The sequence below is a fragment of the Ictidomys tridecemlineatus genome, chromosome 3 (assembly GCF_052094955.1).
Source record: "Ictidomys tridecemlineatus isolate mIctTri1 chromosome 3, mIctTri1.hap1, whole genome shotgun sequence".
NCBI classification, from domain to species: domain Eukaryota; kingdom Metazoa; phylum Chordata; class Mammalia; order Rodentia; family Sciuridae; genus Ictidomys; species Ictidomys tridecemlineatus.
In genome coordinates, this window is record NC_135479.1 from 88,055,588 (window position 1) to 88,075,359 (window position 19,772).

Here is a 19,772-nt window from a genome sequence, read left to right on the forward strand (position 1 = left end):
TTTTGAGACAGAGTCTTGCTAAATCATCCAAGCCTGGCCTTGAACTTGTGATCCTCCTGCTTTAGCCTCCCAAGAAGTTGGGATTACAGGTATGCACCACTGCATTCAACACTTTTTAAAAAATTTGTTCTAGTTATTTATACATTCCATTTTGACACACTGTTCACAAATGGAGCAAAATCAACTTTTGATATATTGTATTACAAGATATTTCCATAGATGGTGATAGTAAGTAGCTTTCTGGGCACTCTCCCAAGCACTTCACATGTATGATATCATATACTTCTCACCACAAGTCTATCAGAAAAGTATTATTACTGTTTTTATTCTACAAAAGATAAAATTTTTAGAGAGATCCAAGATGGTGAACTGGAGGGAGACTGCATTGCTTATTGCTCTGAGACTCAGGATTCAAGCAGAGCAACTACTGTTTTTCTGCAAGGCAGCCCTAAATGCCCACCGATTCCCCTGCTGTTTATCCCCTATTAGCCTACTGTCTACCAGCATATTACCTGCCTTTTGAGCACAGATCCCTTGCTGACTGCTGCCTACTGTCTGCCATTTGCTCATTTTACCACCTCTTGCCTGCCCATCACGCGCTGCCCATGTCCACCTGCAGATAACCCACCAATAGCCTGCAGACTGTCCACAGGCCACCAGCAGATCACCTGCTGCCCACTAGCCCATTGTCACAGTACCCGTGGGTTTGGTTACACGTGGCTACTGCCATCTTGAGAAACACTAACCAGGGCCTGCAGGTTTGCTGCCTCCACAGCCATCTCCTCCGGGTGCAGCCACCTCAGTCTGGGGACACCAGTCAAGGCCTAGAGATATACTGTCGGGGTACCTGCAGATCTAGTTGTACCTGAGGTCTTCCTGCTAGGTGTGCTAGTGGCCACTATCTAGCTGCCTCTCTACAAGGTCTCCCCCTTGTGTGAGCAGCTCTCTAGTGGTCTCCCTGCAAGTCAAAAAGGCATTGAAATCTGGGGATTGCAGCAAGGCAGAGCCTGGGGAATCTGAAGCCCAGGTCTGTCAGATTGCAGCTGGGTTTGTGCGGGCCAGTCTGGATCTAGGCCAGTCTGGATCTAGCAAGCTGGTAGAAAGCAGGAGACTAGGGGCAGTTCCAGGAGCAGGGCGGCCCAGGTTAGAGAAACTGGAGAAAACAGGACTGTCTCCAGCACCCAACAGAAAGAGCCAGCTATAACTGCAACGGGCAGGAAGACTGGAAGAGAGTGTGAGAGCATCTTGCTATAGGCTCACCCACCCAACTGGTCTGGCACCTAGTAGAGCCACCATCAATATTCAGACAACCCCACTTATCAGTAAAGAAGGAAAGCTGAGAAAATTTTTGAAAGCCAATGGAAGCTATCATTCAATTTCCTAATGAGAATTTCCTTTTTTTTTCTTTGCCCTCTCTCTCATATCTCTACCATCTTTGAATCCAAATATTTTTCATGCATCAATATTGAAATGGGATGTCTGAATAGCATATTATAGTTTTGTTGTGTATCCTTATTTTTACTTTTTTTTAATCTGTATATATTTTTTCTCTCACCTATCTGTCTCCCTGGATTCTCTTTCTTATTTCTCTGATACTAACAGCCAACCTCTATTAATTCCTCCCTCACTCTTACTATAAATTTTTTCCTCTATCTTCTCTCCTTCTCCCTCATAAACATCACATCTCACAGTACTTGTGTTCCCTCACTGAACATCATTAGAAACGATAAATCCTTTTGGCAAACTTACTGTTATTATATTATAGACAATAACTGAACACATCGTTTCTATTTATTGTAACAAAACTGTAGATTCCTTAACAGGAGTTATTTGGTTTAAGGTTGTATACTGTTTGCATTTGGTGCTGTTAATATTGGTCTCTCCCTTAAATAAAGCTGAGGTAGTGGAAGCCTTTAGGGACACTATAAGACTATAGGGTAGAAACTACCGCCTCAGATCCATACCACTAGATAAGACACAAACAACATGAAAAACCCAGAGAACAAAGCCCCTAATGTTCTAACAATAGACTGACCCCCCCACACCATAAATAAAATAGATCTTCCAAACAAAAATTAAACAAAGAAACTATAGAGCTAAATAATACAATCAATGATTTAGACTTAACAGACATATATAGAGTATCTCATCCATCATCAAGTGAATACACATTCTTCTCAACAGCACATGGATCCTTCTATAAAATAGACCATATGTTTTGCCACAAAGCAACTCTCACCAAATACAACAAAATAGAGATATTACCCTGTATTCTATCAGATCATAATAGCTGGAATTAGAAATTAATGATAAAATAAAAAACAGAAGCCACTCTCAACACTTAGAAACTAAATAGCATACTCTTGAATGAACAATGGATAGCAGAAGACATCAGGGAAGAGATAAATTCTTAGAGGTAAACGAGAACACCAATACAACATCAAAATCTTGGGCTGGGGATATAGCTCAGTTGGTAGAGTGCTTGCCTCGAATGCACAAGGCCCTGGGTCCAATCGCCAGCACCACCAAAAAATAAACAAATAAATCTCTGGGACACTATGAAGGCAAAGCTAAGAGGAAAGTTCATTGCATGGAGCTCATTCATCAAAAGTATAAAAAGTCAACAAATAGGGGCTGGGGCTGTACCTCAGTATTAGAGCATTTGCCTAGCATGGGTGAGGAACTGGGTGCGATCCTCAGCACCACATAAAAATAAATAAATAAAATAAAGGTCCATCTACAACTAAAAAAAATATTCTTAATAAATGACCTAACAGTACATCTCAAAGCTCTAGAAAAACAAATCAACATCAAAAGGAGTAAAAGACAGGATATAATCAAAATCAGAGCTGAAATCAATGAAATTAAAACAAAAGAAACAACTGAAAAAACAAAAAAATAGTTCTTTGAAAAAATAAAATAAAATTAATAAACCGTTAGCCACGTTAATGAAGAGAAGGAGAGAGAAAACTCAAATTACTAAAATTCGTGATGAAAAAGGAAACATCACAGAAGACACTATTGAAATACAGAAGATAATCAGAAACTATTTTGAAACTGTATACTCCAATAAAATAGAAAATCTAAAAGACATCAACAGATTTCTAAAGACACTCAAACTGAATCAGGAGGACATACACAAGTTAAACAAATCAGTTTCAAGCAATGAAACAGAAAATGCCATCAAAAACCAAGACCAGACAGATTCTCAACTGCATTCTACAAGACCTTCAAAGAAGAACTAATACTAATACTCCTCAAATCATTCCACAAAATAGAAAAGGAAAGAACCTTTCCAAACTCATTCTGTGAGACTAGTATCACCCTGATACCAAAACCAGACAACGACTCATTAAGAAAAGAAAACTTCATAGATAAAGCAATCATGAAATTCATATGGAAAAACAAAAGACCCAGAATAGCAAAAGCAATTCTAAGCAGGAAGTGTGAATCTGGAGGTATAGTGATACCAGAGCTCAAACTGTACTACATAGTAACAAAAACAGCATGGTACTGGTACCAAAACAGGCAGGTGGACCAATGGTACAGAATAGAGGACACAGAGACCAATCCACAAAGTTACAACTATCTTATATTTCATAAAGGGGCTAAAAACATGCAATGGAGGAAGGATAGCATCTTCAACAAATGGTGTTGGGAAAATTGGAAATCCATATACAACAAAATGAAATTGAATCCCTTTCTCTCGCCAGCCACAAAAGTTAACTCAAAATGGATCAAGGAGCTAGATATAAAAACAGAGACACTGCGTCTGATAGAAGGAAAAGTTGGCTACGATCTACATATTGTGGGGTCAGGCTCCAAATTCCTTAATAGAACGCCCGTAGCCCAAGAGTTAATAACAAGAATAAACAAATGGGACCTACTTAAACTAAAAAGTTTTTTCTCAGCAAGAGAAACAGTAAAAGAGGTAAATAGAGAGCCTACATCCTGGGAACAAATTTTTACCCCTCACACCTCAGATAGAGCCCTAATATCCAGAATGTACAAAGAACTCAAAAAATTAAACAATAAGATAACAAATAATCCAATCAACAAATGGGCCAAGGACCTGAACAGAGACTTCTCAGAGGAGGACATACAATCAATCCACAAGCACATGAGAAAATGCTCACCATCTCTAACAATCAGAGAAATGCAAATCAAAACCACCCTAAGATACCATTTCACTCCTGTAAGATTGGCAGCCATTATGAAGTCAAACAACAATAAGTGTTGGCGAGGATGTGGGGAAAAGGGCACACTTGTACACTGCTGGTGGGACTGCAAAATGGTGAGGCCAATTTGGAAAGCAGTATGGAGATTCCTGGGAAAGCTGGGAATGGATCCACCATTTGACCCAGCTATTGCCCTTCTTGGACTATTCCCTGAGGACCTTAAAAGAGCACACTATACGGATACGGCCACATCAATGATTATAGCAGCACAATTCACAATAGCTAGACTGTGGAACCAACCTAGATGCCCTTCAATAGATGAGTGGATAAAAAAATTGTGGCAGCTATACACAATGGAGTATTATGCAGCACTAAGAAATGACAAAATCATAGAATTTGCAGGGAAATGGATGTCATTAGAGCAGATTATGCTAAGTGAAGCTAGGCAAGCCCTAAAAAACAAATGTCAAATGTCTTCTTTGATATAAAGAGAGCCACTAAGAATAGAACAGGAAGGAAGAGCATGAGGAAAAGACTAACAGTAAACTAAGACGAATGGGGGGAGAGAAAGGAAGAGAGAAGGGAAAACATATGGAAATGGTAGGAGACCTTCAGTGATACACAAAATTATAAGAGGTTATGAGGGGCAAGGGGGAGGAGGAAAAAAAGGGGAGAGAATTGAACAACAGCAGAGGAGGTAGAGAGGGAAGATGGGAGGGAAGGGGGGAGGGGGATAGTAGGGGATAGGAAAGGTAGCAGAATACAACAGTCACTAATATGCCATTATGTAAAAATGTGAGTATGTAACAGAAGTGAGTCTGCATTATGTATTTGGGGAATTCAAAACCCAATTGAGTCAAATGTATGAAAGATGATATATCAAGAGCTCTGTAAAGTTTTGAACACTCAATAAAAAAAATGGAAAAAGAAAAAAAAAACAGGATGTTGGGTAGGTGATTGGTTCACTGTAAAATAAATTGCCAGCTGTTAAAAAAAAAAAGAAAAAAAAGAAAAGAAAACTTCAAAAAAAAGAAAAGAAAACTTCAGACCAACATCCCTGAAGAACATAGATGCAAAAATTCTCAATGAAATTCTGGCAAATCGCATACAAAAACACATTTAAAAGATAGTGCATCACAATCAAGTGGCATTCATCCCAGGGATGCAGGGTTAGTTCAACATACAGAAATCAATAAACGTAATACATCACATCAACAGACTTAAAGACAAGAATCGTATAATCATCCCAATAGAGACAGAAAAAGCATTTCACAAAATACAGCACCTCTTCATGTTCAAAACACTAGAAAAACTACGGATAGTAGGAACATACCTCAACATTGTAAAAGCTATCTATGCAAAGCTCAAGGCCAACATCATTCTAAATGGGGAAAAATCGAATGCATTCCCTCTAAAAACTGGAACAAGATAAGGTTTTCCTTGAAAACCTAGCCAGAGCAATCAGACAGACAATATAAATTAAAGGGATACAAATAGAAAAAAAAAAGAACTCAAAGTATCACTATTTGACAAGGACATGAATTTATATTTAAAGGATCCAAAAAATTCCACCAGAAAACTTCTAGTTCTAGTTCTATGAAGTGGGGGAGCTGGGGATATGGCTCAAGTAGTAGCGCACTCACCTAGCATGCATGAGGCATTGGGTTCGATCCTCAGCACCACATAAAAATAAAATAAAGATATTGTGTACACCTAAAGCTAAAAAATAAATAATAAAAAAAAACTTCTAGTGGAATTTTTCAGCAAAGTAGAAGGATATAAAATCAATACCAATAAATCAAATGCATTTCTATACATAAGCAATGAATTCACTGCAATAAAATTAGAAAATCTACCCCATTCAAAATAGCCTAAAAAAAATAAATAAATAAACTATCTGGGAATCAATCTAACAAAAAAGGTAAAAGACCTCTACAATGAAAACTACAAAACACTAAAGAAAGAAACTGGAGAAGACCTTAGAAGATGGAAAGATCTCCCATCTTGGATAGGCAGCATTAACATTGTCAAAATGGCCATGCTACCTAAGGCATTATACAGATTTAATGCAATAAAAATGCATTCCTATTAAAATTCCAATAACATTCTTCAGAGAAATAGAAATGGTAATCATGAAATTCATTTGGAAAAACAAGAGACCCAGAAGAGTCAAAGCAATTACTACAGAGCAACAGTAACAAAACTAGACATGTGGACCAATGGTACAGAATAGAAGACACAGAGACAAATCCACACAGATACAGTTATCTCATACCAGACAAAGGTACCAAAAACATACATTTGGAAGAAAGATATCTGAGTATTCTACTACTCAGCTACCTTCCCAGCCCTCTTTATTTTGAGTCAAGCCTCGCTAAATTGCTGAGGCTGGCCTCAAACTTGTGATTTTCCTGTCCTGGCCTCCCAAGTGGCTGGGATTAAAAAGAGGTGTACACCACCATGCCCATTGCATTCTAATTCTTTAAAAACCAGTAATATCAGCAATATTTTATAATTCTTTCATAACTGAAAAGCTCTCTCATTCCTTCACTATACCAGGTAAATTTATATTCACTATCAATAATCCACTTATCTAACAATCAAACTACCTTAACCAAATGGAACAAAACTCTAAGCTTAAAAAAAAAAAAAAAAAGTCCCCAGTGTGCTCAAATTAACTTTTACCAAACCCAAGCACTAATAAAGGGAGTCCTCAAGCCTTATTTCATCTTCTTGATTTCATTTAACATAAATTCTTAGTCAATTTGCTTAACTTGATTTTCAGATCAGAAGTCAATCATACTCAAAAGAAAGGATGAGGTAATAGGGAACAAATGGAGCTAAGCACAGTGGCACACACCCAGAAGCCCAGGAGGCTGAAACAGGAGGATCACAAGTTCAAAGCCAGCCTCAGCAAAAGCAGGTACTAAGCAACTCAGTGCTGTCTCTAAATAAAATACAAAATGGGGTTGGGGAAATGGCTCAGTGGTCAAGTGTCCCTGAGTTCAATCCCCAGTACCCCCAGAAAATAATAATAATTGGGAACATATGGGCTGGGTGCTGTTGTCAATGAGCATATTAACAAAACAACTGTCCACTAGAAGCTTAATACTAAAGGGCAATTACACATCCACATATAGTTCATCCAGTAAATTCTCTAAAATAAAATTCCCCCCCTCATTCCTAAATAAAACTCAATTATTGAAGTGGATTATTGACATATTCTTATACATGCTTCTACATAACACCTAAACAATACTTTCATTTCAAACACATTGTCAATATTTATTATTTGTTCTTGATTATTAAGAACAAGTTTGCAAGAAAATAACCATTTCTGTCCCTATCCAAAGAATCAACATCAGATGAGATCATTCAAATTTAAAACAAAATCACATTCCAAAATCCTGCCAAGAGCCTAACTGAAAAGTTCTTTTATCAAGCAGTACATGCCAAAGTTTAAACCATGAATTCATTTATACACAATGACTACATGGATTAGATCACCTGTTGCACATATGCTGCTTAGCCAAGTCTAATTTCCAGATCAACACAGCTTTGGATTAGCAGCACAACTGTTAAGACTTATCCTTATTTGATCCATCACAACAGGTTTGATGAGTGTTTAAAATAGCATTTTTGTGTTAATATAAATTTATAGACAATGTACTGTACAAAGGATTATGCAAGCATGATGTTCAATTTACCAAAGGAAAGAAAAGGAGACAAAAATGGAACACTCAAAAAGGAAGCAATTTGGGACAGGGAGTGGATAGATGTAGCTAAGTGGTAGAAGGCTTGCCAACCATGCATGAGGCCCTGGGATGGATCCCCAGCACCACTACAGCAATATTTTATGAAGAAAAGAGCACAAGTTCTAATTCTAATATGAAACACCACTGTAGTCATAAAAGTGTCTAATCTATGTTCAAATGAAAATAAAATAAGTTTTATAAACAGCATCATCTTAAGAGTTATTTAATAAGTATTTCCCCAAAGTAACTGTACAGAATAATTACCTCCATTTTACAGGAGAGAAAACTGAGCCAGATGACAGGTTTTAATAACCTATCCTTCATACCGAACCAAAGCTTACAATAAAGTTCCGATAAATGAGATGTTACCATATATATGTTCCATGTTATTAAAAGTTTTAAACATTTTCCATCTTAAAGTTATTTAAGAAGGGCTGCGGTTGTGGCTCAATGGTAGAGCACTTGCCTAGCATGTGCAAGGCACTGGGTTTGATCTTTGGCATCACATAAAAATGAATAAATAAAATAAAGGTATAAAAAGTGAAAAAAAGTAATTTAATATTTTTAAACACTTAAAGGATGTTTGTGATATTTTAAATGTTTAAGAATATATATTGAGTGTTACATAGCATAAAAAGATTTAAAGGAAACATAGGAAAATGGCAAAGAAAAGAAACACTCGTTTTACTTGCAGCACTTGATTTTTTTTCCATGTAATATTTACTGAAATTCTAAAATAGTCAAAACCACCGATTCACATGACAGAATATGATGGAGGTGTGAAATCTGTACTAACCAAAGGTTAATGGTAAAAATTGTCATCAATTTTCTCAAATGTTAAGCAGTGAAAAGGGGAACAATTAACAAATTCACTTTAAAATAACCCAAATTTAGAGAAAAGATCAAAAAAGGAAAGGAAAATCATTCTAAATCCTATCACTGAGAGAAAAACATAATGTTATTCATACATATACTTTCAGTTACATGTACATGCACAGATGTATACTTATATGTAAATGTAAAATTTATATAAAAGGTACACAAGCGAGTCATACATTCTATTAATGCCAACTTGATTCAAGATATCCTATAGAAGAGGCTTTCATAATAAAGAATTGTATATTTCAAAAATTCTTCCAATAAAAAAAATTTTAACAGCTGGGATATAGTTCAGAGGAAGAACACTTGCCTAGCTTATGCAAGGCCCGTTTTACAATCCCCAGTACCAAAAAAAAAAAAAAAAAAAAAAAAAAAAAGGCAGCCTTGGGCTGGGGTTGTGGCTCAGCAGTAGAGCATTTGCATAGCACATGCGAGGTCATGGGTTCAATCCTTAGCACCACATAAAAATAAATAAATAAATAAAGGTATTGTGTCCTACTACAACTAAAAACTAAATATTTTATATAAAAAGGCAGCCTCAAACACTGCCCTCTCCCATCTCCTTTTTATTTCTTAATACCAAAAAAGGAGTACCATAAATGGAAAAGTACTTAATTTTATATTTGTGTTCTTGGTTTTATGTGTGTGTTACGTGTATGGTATACATATTTTTAAACATTATAGGGGATTGAACTCAAGGGTTGTTCTACCACTGAGCTATATCTGCATCCCCCACTTTTTAAAATTTTTATTTTGAGGGCTGGGGTTGTGGCTCAGTGGTAGAGCTTTTACCTTGCATGTATGAGGCACTGGGTTCGATTCTCAGCACCACATATAAATAAATGAATAAAATAAACAGCATCATCTTAAGAGTTATTTAATAAGTATTTCCCCAAAGTAACTGTATAGAATAGTTTATTTTTAAATTGTAGTTGGACACAATGTCTTTGTTTTATTTATTTTTATGGTGCTGAGGATTGAACCCAGGGCCTCAAGTGCACTAGGCGAGCGTTCTACTACTGAGCCACAACCCTAGCCCCTAAAATAAAGGTTTTTAAAACAAAATTTATTTGGAGACAGGATCTTGCTAAATTGCCCAAGCTAGTCTTGAACTTGCCATTATCCTGCCTCAGTGCCCCCTCCCCCAGTAGCTGGGATTACAGGCATGTGCCACCACACCTGGCTCTAAAAAAATTTTTAATTTACAGATGATACCTGAAAACATTTCAGTTAAAAAACTCAATCCAAAGAAAATCCCCCAATCTGAACACTTTAAATCTCATTTGTAAATTTCTTTGTCAGTCTGGTAAATGTCCATGTGGAGAGTTCATCCTATGCATTTTCATATAAGCACTTATATGTAGAGAAATATCGTTTTTAGTGTTTTAAAATATTAGTCTTGGGGCTGGGGATGTGGCTCAAGCGGTAGCGCGCTCGCCTGGCATGCGTGTGGCCCGGGTTCGATCCTCAGCACCACATACCAACAAAGATGTTGTGTCCGCCGAGAACTAAAAAATAAATATTAAAAATTCTCTCTCTCTCTCTCTCTCTCTCTCTCTCTCTCTCTCTCTCTCTCTCTCACTCTCTCTTTAAAAAAAATAAAATAAAATAATAGTCTTATTAAATGATACCATACTGTAATGGTGATTTTTTTTCATTTACCAAAGATAGATATGCTAAACTGTAGTCATGCATCTTAATTCTGGTGATCAATCTATACATGTGTACTATGCTTATATGAATCTGTACATGTGATAACACATCACAGAGCTGTATATAAACACATAAGAAAACAGTGGAACACACTGTGATTGCAGCTGTTCCAGAGACTGAAGCAGAAGGATCTCAAGTTTAAGGCCAGCCTGGGCAACTGAGACTCAATCTCAAAATTTAAAAAAAAAAAAAAATCCCTGAAAGGGGGAGCTAGGAGGTAGCCCAGGGGTAAAGCACTTGTCTCACATACATGAAGCCCTGTATTCAATCCCCAGTACCACCAAAAATAAAACAAAATACAAAAAAAAAAAATTAAGTGTATACAAAAACTGTTGAAATCCAAGTAAGATCTGTAGTTAATTGTGTTGTGTCAATGTCAATTTCCTGGTTTTGATAGCATACTATAGCGAATTTACATATTATCACTTGGGAAAAGCAGAGTGACAGGTTTACAGGACTTCTCCGTACTACTTTGGCAACTTCTTTTGAGTCTACAATTAATTTAAAATAAGAAGTAAAGGAGATAATAACTGCATAACGTTTGTATAACTTTTACATTTAATTTTATTTAATAGTTAATATAACAATATGGTAAAAAGCAGGAGGAGCCAGAAATATAAAAAGGTACAAAGTGAAATGTCACTCTCCCAAAATGTGCCCATCTCCCTATTTACCATCTGCTGCATTTACACCTCAGCAAGGACAGTCATCATCCTAGTCCTTATGTTTCTTGTATATTTCCCTCAAGTTTCTTCTTTTTTTAAAGAGAGAGAGAGAGAGAGAGAGAGAGAGAGAGAGAGAGAATTTTTTTTAATATTTATTTTTTAGTTCTCGATGGACACAACATCTTTGCTGGTATGTGGTGCTGAGGATCGAACCCGGGCCGCACGCAATCCAGGCGAGAGCGCTACCGCTTGAGCCACATCCCCAGCCCTACCTCAAGTTTCTTTAAGCATACACAAACAATATAAAAATATTCTACTTTTCCTTTTTTTTCTTTTTTCCTCCAATGCTGGGGATTAAACACAGGAACTTGACCTTTCAGGCTACATATCCAGCCCCTGCTTTTTCCATTTTTCATAAAGCTGAATATATTGTTCTGTACCTTACACTTAACAATTGAGCTCTTTTATTTTTTATTCTTTTTAGTTATTTTTAAAATTCTATGCAGATATAAATTATAGGACAATAAGATGGCGGCAAAGGGAGTGCATCACCCCCGTGTATCGCGTCACTGTTTGGGAGAATGACGAGTTAGAACGGGTAAAAGCTATCTTGTTAGGAATTTCCAGCAAAATTGGGGTGCTCCAAAACCTAGAGGAAGGATTTTCATCGCACGAGGATCAGCTACAGGGGCTCAAACGCGAGCGATTTGTCCACACGGAGGGTCACACTGCTTATTCAGCAAATCGCCCCGCGGCTAGAGTCTGCGGCGCGCACTGGGAAACAACGAGATAGCAACACAAAGATACAGCGCTGCGGATGCTGTGGGCTCCTGCCAGCTGTGCAATCACTGTACTCAGTGCTGAATTCTGGGTTTGAGACAGGGGAAGGAAGCGGTCCAATTCGGTTCTCCACACCGGGTCAGACCACAGAGGAAGCCAGCGGCCCGCCGTCGTGGCAGTCACGTCACCCCAATTGGAGTAGGGGCAGAGCAGAGCCGCTGCCCCAGTCCGCAAGGTAGGCAGACCTGCAACCCACCAGCGGAATAGGCCCAGCGACCTGCTGGTGTGGTAGACACGTCACCCCAATTGGAGTAGGGGCAGAGCAGAGCCTTCGCCCGCGCCAGAAACAGGCCCAGCGGCCCGAAGGCGTAGTAGTCACGTCACCCCAATTGGAGTAGGGGCAGAGCAGAACCACCGCGCGCGCCCGGAACAGGCCCAGTGACCTGCAGGCGTGGTATCACGTCACACCAACTGGAGTAGGGGCAGAGCAGAGCCACTGCCCGCGCCCGGAACAGGCCCAGCAACCCGTCGGCGTGGCAGTCACATCACCCCAATTGGAATAAGGGCAGAGCAGAGCCTCCGCTCGCGCCTGCAAGGTAGGCAGACCTGCAACCGACCGGCAGAACAGGCCCAGGGGTCTGCGGGCGTGGTAGACACATCACACAAATTGGAGGAGGGGCAGGGCAGAGCCACCGCCCGCGCCGGCAAGGTTGGCAGGCCTGTGACCAACCAGCAGAACAGACCCAGTGGCCCATCAGCGTGGTAGACAGATCACCCCAATTGGAGGAGGAGCACAGCCGCCACCCGCCCCTTCAAGGGAGACTTTTCAACTATACAAGAGAAATATAAATTTATAGGGGGAAAATTTCAAAAACACAACAGATTCACCAAGCAGAAAGAAACACTAGCAGTATGAAAAGACAAGGAAAAAAAGGACCACAAGCAATGCAGGTCAACTCAACTTTAGAAGAGGTAATAGCTGCAGCAGATGGAATGTCAGATAAAGAATTCAAGATATACATGCTTCAGATGATCTGGAGTCTCAAAGAAGACATTAGACAGCAAAATCAGACAATGAAAGATCACTTCGACAATGAATTACATAAACAAATCCAAGAAGCAAAAGATCAACTATACAGGGAGATAGAGGTTATAAAAAACAAACAGAAATCCTAGAAATGCAGGAAGCAATAAACCAACTTAAAAACTCAATTGAGAATACTACCAGCAGAGTAGAACACTTAGAAGATAGAACATCAGACAATGAAGACAAAGTATTTCAACTTGAAAAGAACATATACAGCTCAGCAAGACTGTTAAGAAACCATGAGCAGGGGCTGGGGATATGGCTCAAGCGGTAGAGCATCGCCTGGCATGCGTGCAGCCCAGGTTCAATCCTCAGCACCACATACAAAGAAAGATGTTGTGTCTGCCGAAAAACTAAAAATAAATATATATAAAAAAAAAGAAAGAAACCATGAGCAGAACATCCAAGAAATATGGGATAACGTAAAGAGACCAAACTTAAGAGTCACTGAGATACTGGAAGGTATAGAGGTCCAAACCAAAGGAATGAGCAATCTATTCAATGAAATAATAAGAGAAAACTTCCCAGAGTTGAAGAATGAGACAGAATCCCAAATCCTAGAAGCCTACAGGACGTCGAATGTGCAAAATCATAAGAGATCCACACCTAGACACATTATAATGAAGATACCCAACATACAGAATAAGGAGAGAATTTTAAAAGCTACAAGAGAAAGGAAGCAGATTACATTTAGGGGTAAACCAATCAGGATAACAGCTGATCTTTCAACACAGACTCTGAAAGCTAGAAGATCCTGGAATAACATATTTCAAACACTGAAAGAAAATGGGTTCCAACCAAGAATCGTGTATCTAGTGAAATTAAGCTTCAGGATGGAAGATGAAATTAAAACCTTCCACGATAAACAAAAGTTAAAAAGAATTTGCAGCTAGAAAATCATCTCTTCAAAACATCCTCAGCAAAACACTACAGGAAGAGGAAATGGAAAATAACAATGAAAACCAACAGTGGGAGGTAGGACAGTAAAGGGGGGGAAAATAATCAAAGAGGAAAACAAACCATGTTTAGTAACATAAATAAACAAATATGGCTGGAAGAACAACCCATATCTCAATAATAACCCTAAATGTTAATGGCTTAAACTCACCAATTAAGAGACACAGGCTAGTAGAATGGATCACAAAACAAGACCCAACAATATGCTGCCTACAGGAGGTGCATTTGATAGGAAAAGACATACATAGACTGAAGGTGAAAGGTTGGGAAAAATCATATCACTCATATGGACTTCGGAAACAAGCAGGAGTGTCCATACTCATATCAGATAAAATAGACTTAAAGCCAAAGTTAATCAAAAGGGATAAAGAAGGACACTGTGTAACCGATGTGATTCTGCAATCTGTTTACGGGGTAAAAAAGGGAGTTCATAACCCACTTGAATCAAAGTGTGAAATATGATATATCAAGAACTATGTAATGTTTTGAACAACCAACAATAAAAAAAAAATTCTATGCAACTTTTTTTTTTGCAGGGGTTGGGGGGGGGTGTTGGAGATTGAACTCAAGGGCACTCCACCACTTAGCCACATCCTCAGCCCTATTTTGTATTTTATTTAGAAACAGGATCTCACTGAGTTGCTTAGCACCTCACTTTTGCTAGGGTGGCTCTGAACTCAAGATTCTCCCGTCTCAGCCTCCCGAGCCCTGGGATTATACGCATGTGCCACCATGCCCAGTGTGCAACTTTTTTTGGGGGGGCTTCCAGGAATCAAATCCAGGGCCACCAAGACCCAGTGCATGCTCCACTAGGCAAGCACTCTATCCCTGAGCTACATCCCAGGCCCGTTTTGAGATTTGCCATAGCAATACAAAAAGAATATCTGCATTCCCTCTTACACTGCTAATATGATGTTATTATTCAATTTAAAAAGAAATGAAATTCTCATATATGCTACAAAATATGAAGCTTAAGGGCATATGCTAAAGTGAAATAAGCTAGTCACAAAATGACAAATATAGCACAATTTAACTTGTATGATATAACTGGCAGAGGCTAACTTATAGAGACTGAAAGTAGAACGGTGGCTTCTGGGGCTGGGGGTGAAGGAGGAATAAGGAACCTATTGTTTATTGGTACAGAGCTTTGGTTTTGCAACACAAGAGGTTCTGGAGATGGATGGTGGCAATGGTTGCACAATAATACAGATGTACTTCATGACATTGAGCTATGCACTTTCAAATAGTTAAGACGAAAATAGTTAAAATAGTAAATTTTATGTTGTATGCATTTTACTACAATAAGAAAACTTGGAGGGCTAGGAATGTAGCTCAGTGGTAGAGCACCTGTCTAGCATGTGAGGCCCTGGGTTCAATCCCCAGCAACACCAAAAAAAAAAGGATAAAAAAAAATCAAAAGCCCCTCCCCCTGAAAAAAAAATCAGAAAAACAAATTATCTAAAAAGGAATGACTATTACACTGCACAGGATTTCTCAAGAACAATGCAAATTAAAACCAAATAAAATAATACCCACAAGGTGCTAGGGTAATATATTATACTAGAATTCCAAACTATCTTTCAAAAATGAGGGTGAAATAAATACATTTCCAGCAAGAGGACCTTCAGTACGCTCAATAAAGACACCTTCAAAGGCTGTACTTCAGGAAAATAGAAACCACAAAAGATTCAAAATGAATTCAAGAAAGGGGAAACACAAAGATTTTTTTAAAAAAGATGATTATATGTGAAAAAAAATCATCTTATGAAGCTATACTGACTAATATAGAAGATGAAATAAGGGAGGGAAAACAGAAGGAAATGTAGCCTAGACAACAATAACATAAGAAGAAAAAAGTGTCACTGGCATTAAAAAATTCTAAAGACCCTGTATTATTAAGGAAATACTGTTCTGGGGCTGGGGATGTGCCTCAAGCAGTAGCGTGCTCGCCTGGCATGCGTGCGGCCCGGGTTCAATCCTCAGCACCACATACCAAAAAAGACATTGTGTCCGCCAAGAACTGAAAAATAAATATTAAAAAAATTCTCTCTCTCTCTCTCCTCTCTCACTCTCTCTTTATAAAAAAAAAAGGAAATACTGTTCTAAATGAAATATGCTTGCTAAAAATTTAGTTAACCACTAAAAATATTAAAGGAATTATAGGTAAACTTAATTTATAATTAGTAACAAAAATCAATGCAGATCAACACAAAATCAAAAAATACTTGGATGATATAGTGGCAGAGAAAAGCCAATAGCAACAAAGATTGAATTCTTTGAAATATTTAACAAGCAAAGCATATGCCTATGTGAGGGAATTTTAAAAATAGTGTCAAGCTAGATATGGTGGTATATACCTATAGCTACTGGGATAACTGAGGCAAGGTCAGAATCAGGGTAACTTGAGCCTTGGAATTTGAGGCCAGCCTGGGCAACATAGCAAGATTCCACCCCACCCCACCCACCCCCCAAAAAAAGAAAGGAAGAAGAAACAACACAGTTTACACAATGGCCTACATACACATATATCACATTACTGTAATAGACAAAAAATACAAACAATCCCAAAGTCCACCAACCAGTGAATAAACAAAATATGGTATATACATACTATGGAATATTTGGCAATGAAAAAGGAATTACTGATACGATGTATACCATGAATGAACCTACAAAATGTTATGCCAACAAAAAGGACCAGTCATACAAGGTCACATATTTTATGATTCCATTTGTATAAAATATTCAGAACAGACACACTGATTGAAACAGAAAGATTAGTAGTTGACAGGGATGAGGGAGAATGGAATGGGGAATGACTGGTAATGGGTATGGGTTTATTTATTTGTTTGCTTTTTAATAAAATCTCTCCCAAAACCATCATCACTTTTAAAAAATATGAAACACTTCATGAACTTGCACAGGGCCATGAAAATATTCTCTGTATCATTCTAATTTTAGTATAGATGCTGCCCAAGCAAGCACTGAGCTGAGGTTTCTTTTCAGAGTGATGAAAATGTTTTGGAATGAAGTAGAGATAATGGTTGCATATATTGCTGAATATACTAAAAACCACAGAATTGTATACTTTAATAAGGGAATTTTATGATACATGAATTTTTAACTCAAATAGAGCTATTTAAACCAACAATTACATGAGAAAATTTTTTAAATAACCCTCAAAGAGGACTGTGGGTATAGTTCACTAGTAGAGAGTGAGCTTAGCATGAACAAGGCCCTGGATTCAATACCCAGCATTAAATAAATAACCCTAAAAGACAAATAACGGAAAGACAATATTCTTGAATAAGACAATGCACTAAATTAATTTTTTAAGTTCAATGTAATCTCGGCAAACATACTAACAAGCCATTTTCTGATCTGTATGAGCTGATACTAAAACTGATAAAGAGTACACACCTGTAATCCCAGCTATTCCTTAGTCTGAGGCAGAAAAATCATGAGAAGCCAGCCTGGGCAACACAGCAAGAGCCCTTATCAAAAACAAATAAAATGGATACAGAAAGAGGGGGGATATAGGCCAGTGGTAGAATGCTTACCTAATTCCAGCACACCATAAAAAAAATGGACATGAAAAAATGCAAGAATAACTAGAAAATGACTAAAAAGGAAACATGACAAAGACAGGCTAGCCTTACCAAACATTAACACATACTATAAAGCACTTAGAATTAAACTATTGTGGTACAAGTTCATGAACAGACCAAAAGATCACAGAAAGAGAACACAAAATCCAGAATTAGACCAAAATATATAAAGAAATACAGGATATAACAAAGGTGGTATGTCCAATCACTGGAGATATATGGACTTTTTTTTCCAGATGATTTTTTTTGTAAAGTGTGGCAAAATACACATAACACAATGATGTTAAGTACAATCACTTTATTGTACAACCAATCTCCAGAACTCTTTTGGTTCTGAAAATTTGAAACTATACACCCATTAAACATAAACTCCTCACTCCCCCCTGTCCTCGCAGCTCCTGGCAACTATCCTTCCACCTTGCACCTCTATGAATTATACTACTCTAGGTACCTCAAATATATGGAATCATTCAGTATTTGCATTTCTGTTACTGGCTTATTTCAAGTCGTATAATGTCAAGCTTTATTCAAATATAGCATGTTGGAATTTTTTTAGGATTAAATCATATGTATAAATTTATATATGTATATATATATATACACTACATTTATCATTGTTCAGTGGACATTTGTTGCTTCTACATTTTAACCATTGAAAACATAGAGGTACAAAGAGCACCGAGAGACCCTGTTTTCAATTATTTTCAGTATATATTCATAAATGAAACCGATGTCATTTGGAAATTCTTTTTTTCTTTCTTTCAGCCATGCTGGGGTTCAAACCCATGGCCTCATGCTTGGTAGGCAAGTATTCTACCACTGAGCCATATCCCTAACCCTTATTTTTAATTTTTTGAGGAACCACCATATGCTTTCCACAGCAGCTATATCATTTACATTCCTACCAGCAGTGCCTAAAGGATCCAATTTGACCACATCTGCTCCTATACACCAATACACTTTCTTTCTTTTTTTCTTTTTTGGATGTGAATGGGTATATTTCATTTCACTGTGGGTTTGATTTATATTTTCTTAATAATTAGAATGCTAGGCACCTTTTATATGCTTGTTGGTCATCTGTACATCTTTGGAGGAATATCTATTTGAAAGCTTATGTTTATTTTTTAATCAAGTTGTTTTGAGTTTTTTTATTGTTGAACTATAAGAGATTTTTTTTTCCCCCTTGGGGGAGGTGGTACTGAGGATTGAACCCAGGGTGCTGTACCACTTAGCTATATCCTACAAAAGACCTCTTAATTTTTGAGACAGGGTCTCATTAAACCGCAGAAACTTAAACTTGCAACCCTTCTGCTTCAGCATCCCAAGAAGATGGGATTATAGGCTTGTGCGACCATGCATGGCTACAGAAGTTCTTCATATATTCTAAATATTAAACTTTTTTTCCTCTTTTTTTATTAAAATTATATTGCAGTTTAGAGTAATTTAGGGGGAATTGCTATCTCCTCAGTATGACATTTATGAAGAAAATTGAACTCTATATTTCATTAGATCTTCTTTTATATATTTTAAATTTATTTTTTAATTCTAATTTGTTATACATGACAGCAGAATGCATTTCAATTCATAGTACACATACAGAGCACAATTTTTCATGTCTCTGGTTGTACACAAAGTAGACTCACACCATTCGTATCTTTGTACATATATCTAGGATAATGATGTCCATCTCATTCTACTCCTGTGTCCCCTCCCTCTCCTTTGCCCTATCTAAAGTTCCTCCATTCCTCCCACGCTCCCTCCACCTCCATTATGGATCAGCATCCACATATCAGAGAAAAAATTCAGCATTTAGTTTTTGGAAATTGGCTAACTTCATTTAGCATGATATTCTCCAACTCCATCCATTTACCTGCAAATGCCATGATTTTATTCTCTTTTATTGCTGAGTAATATTCATTGTGTATATATGCCACATTTTTTTTATCCATTCATCTACTGAAGGGCATCTAGGTTGGTTCCACAATTTAGCTATTGTGAATTGTGCTGCTATAAAAGTTGATATGGCTGTGTTCCTGTAGTATGCTGTTTTTAAGTCCTTTGGGTATAAACCAAGAAGTGGGACAGCTAGGTCAAACAGTAGTTCCATTCTCAGTCTTCTAAGAAATCTAGGAAATCTCCATACTGCTTCC

At 37.6% G+C, this 19,772-nt stretch overlaps 1 protein-coding gene and 1 pseudogene across 9 annotated transcripts in view; both read right to left on the minus strand.

Annotated features, from left to right (window-relative positions):
* The window catches only part of Tfdp2 (transcription factor Dp-2), a 161,985-nt gene that overhangs the window by 127,964 nt on the left and 14,249 nt on the right, over nucleotides 1-19,772 (minus strand). The window lies entirely within an intron of this gene.
* Nucleotides 16,907-16,999, minus strand: LOC144376564 (U6 spliceosomal RNA; annotated as a pseudogene).